Source organism: Pseudophryne corroboree, unplaced genomic scaffold (assembly GCF_028390025.1).
Source record: "Pseudophryne corroboree isolate aPseCor3 unplaced genomic scaffold, aPseCor3.hap2 scaffold_377, whole genome shotgun sequence".
Lineage (NCBI taxonomy): Eukaryota > Metazoa > Chordata > Amphibia > Anura > Myobatrachidae > Pseudophryne > Pseudophryne corroboree.
Genome location: NW_026970026.1, coordinates 175,069 through 178,450, shown reverse-complemented (window position 1 = coordinate 178,450; position 3,382 = coordinate 175,069). Strand labels below are relative to the sequence as shown.

The 3,382-nt window shown below is 41.1% G+C and overlaps 1 non-coding gene across 1 annotated transcript; it reads left to right on the top strand.

Moving 5' to 3' along the window:
* The first annotated feature begins 2,694 nt into the window (after nt 1-2,694).
* Nucleotides 2,695-2,768, top strand: TRNAN-AUU (transfer RNA asparagine (anticodon AUU)). The gene has a single exon. It is a non-coding gene; the product is annotated as a tRNA-Asn (tRNA).
* Nucleotides 2,769-3,382: the final 614 nt, after the last annotated feature.

Here is a 3,382-nt window from a genome sequence, read left to right as displayed (position 1 = left end):
TTGGTACTTTGCAAAAAAAAAAAAATATTAGCATTGCAACTCAGCAGATCAATGCAGTGTGCAGCCACACACTCCATATATCTGCTCAGCCACAAAGCTGATTATTTCTTCACAAAGTACAAGGTGAGCTCCAAATAGAATTCTCTAGCTTAGATTATACCTTTCTATGCAAGGGTAAATAGCTCAATTGTTTGACTGCAATGCCACAGGAAATGGTTTGGATCCAAGACAGTGTGACTGAATAATAAAGAAACCTTAAGATGAGTTCATGAATGTTGTATAAGTATTAGTGAGAGAAGGGGTCAGGAGCATGCTAGGCTGCAAAAAATAAGGTAGGCTGCAAGTGAAAGTAATGATCTCCTATATATTTTCCCAGATCTGTCACTCTGTGTGGCTAAGTGCAAAAAAATAAATTACCAAGGTAATTAGTCCGGCGCTGTTAAGAGGATATGCTTATCCTTTTCAGCTGCTGTTTTAAAGGGATAGTTAGTCCCTGGGTAAATAGTATTGAGTATAAGTGTATACAGCGCTAACAAAAAACTGGATATGGGAAAAAGCTGTGAATACAGCGAAACGCGTTGGTTCTGAGGAGCCGTATACCACTGGAATCACTTTTGGAACCTGGAAACCAGCCTAGAAGTCCACCAGCAAATTGGGAAAAATAGCGGATGTCCACAAGGCACAGAAAGATCCAACAATCTGACAGGACGCACCTCAGTCCGGATCAAACATCATAAAGATCGGCCTTTTTCATTTGGACTTTATCTGCTAGCACTGCAAACTGCTCCCTAGGACTGTGGCTACTATTCCAAGGACTTGCACCAGTGTACCTATTCGGCTTCCTCGTGTGGTGATTTATCAAACAAAAATTGCTGTGCCTGCCCTATATATATATATTTTTACTTTTTATTGACAAAGTATTGTCCCCCTCCTTTTTTTTATATATGAATTTAATTGTTGCAACAATGTTTTATAATAAATTGTGATTATTAATTTCCCATATCCAGTTTTTTGTTAGCGCTGTATACACTTATACTCAATACTCTGTGTGGCTAACTCTGGGGGAAGTCACAGCAATGGGCGGAGACGGCAACTGCAGGACGATACACCAGTGCCAGCAGCAGACCGTAACAAAGTGACAGATCAGGGAGAATATATAGGAGGTAGGGAGGTGGCCATGGTACATGGCTGGCCAAGGGACACTAGCTCATGTACCCCTTTGCCACTGAGGCTGGCCACCAAGGATAGACCTGTCACCAGTGCACATGCAATAACCTCTTCTGCTGCCCTCTTTGCAACTCAGATTGCCCAGTGCTCCCCTTCGCTAACAGTCCACAAAGTTTCCCCATCTCACGATCTGCCTCCTCACCCCCACTTTCATCTCTACAGCACACGCGCATATCATACAAGATCCCATCATGCGTACGTAGGTCTGAAATGCAAGAGGGAGGTTGGGGGGAGATTGGCATGCGCCAGCAACACCACACAGCTCACTGTGACCACAGTGGAGAGGCGCTGCAACAGGACAATACACCAACCTCGGAGCAAGGAACTGCGTCGGTCAGGAGGAGAACTATTTCAATAGCATAAAAAGGTTAATGCGTCCCACCCTATGGACACCAGACTCATCAAGTCACTGTTGCCAGAGTCTCATACAATGACTCTGAACCTCTAAGCACACTATTTGACTGTCCACACCCTGCTGTGCCTATTAACCATCTCCTCCACCACCCTCAACACTGACCCACACATCATTCACCCACAAAGATACAATAAAGGTAGTTTGGATAAATTAGCTAAATGAAATGGATTTAACCAATTTATCTAAATGACCATTTTTGGATGTTTTCCAGTGTTTGTGAACAAATGGTCAATTGTAATTTGCTGCCACATATTAGCATAATTTTGTTTCAACTAGAAAAAAAAATTGGACAGATAATCTAAGTGTGGATCCAGTTTAAAGGTCCGTATTCACGGCCCGATTTTGGGGAGAGATGTGTGCTGAGCGAACTGCTCAGCACACATCTCTCCCCCCGCTCAGCACAGCGTGATGTGTGCTGAACGTACGGGGGGTGGGGGTGGCGCTCATTTCACCCCCTGTGTAGGGCATTCTGTGTGTATCCAGCTTAACAGGTGTGAGCATCATACAACTACTGACTTGCGAGTAACTATACAGCAGCTCCATACCTTGTGACTTGAAGAAACACCAGTTAACCCCGGGAATGCTGCAGTCAAAGCAACAATTCCTCTTCTTCAATTACCATTTTAATAATAGGGTAAAGAAAATGAAGTGGATTTTTGAAAGAAAATAATACTGTCAATATACTATTAAAACAAATTAAAATGGTAAAAGTTATTGTACTTTAAGTAAAAATAAAAGAGACAAAATATCAATCCCAGTTTTGGATTACTTTAATTAACAAAAAAAATGCATATAGCAGAGGATAGTTTAAATCTGCCTACCTCTGGGTTATGGGCCCAGCATGCTTCCATTGCAGTACTCTGCTGCACATGTAAGTGCAAGAGATCCTGAAGCACTCACTCATCATGGGAAAGTACCAATGTGTTTCTTCGTTGGTTGATGGAAGAAACATCTTACAAAAACTCTCCAGATTATTGACTTTTTAAAGTTTTTCTAGGAAACGTTTTAGATGAATGCTTATTAGCCTTTGTCAGTATGGACTTTTGCAAAGTGTCTCTGTGGCGCAATTGGTTAGTGTGTTTGGCTATTAACCAAAAGGTTGGTGGTTCAATCCCACCCAGGGACGTAATTAACCTTGTGATCAGATTTTGGTGATATTTAAGTAGACAAGTCAAAATTTCAAACCTCCTCTTATGGTGTAGGGTACATGGCCTTCTCTGATGTAATCAGAGTTAGATTTGATTCAGTGATTTTATAAAAAAACAGCTAGGAAGCACAATTTAGCAGTGGGTTGCAGAGAAAAAAAATATGCTGGCAGAAAAATCCAATCGAGTGATTAAACAGGTCTTCATTTTCTGGCTTTATTTTTATGCTAACAAATTTGTTCTCTGAAAAGTGTCCACAAAGCCAAGTCTCTGATTAACACCTTTGTAAGGATGGTTTTTCACCTATTACTAAATTAAACTTGCTTCATTGGAAAGGCAGCAAGATGCATCCTCATTTCAATGTCTACTGAAATAATACAAGTTGACACCAGGAAACATTAACGCCACTGCATCCTTGCTGCTTTCTCATGTGGAAGTCTGTTTAATGTGAAAACAAATGTGTGTGTTTTTTTCAACCTGGAAGCCCAACATCGATTAAGATCGATCTTAAATAGACCCCTGGGTTTTAAGGATAACCATGGTTGAGTCCAATGGTTAATTCACATTGACCGAAGTTCTAATTAAGTCACCTGTG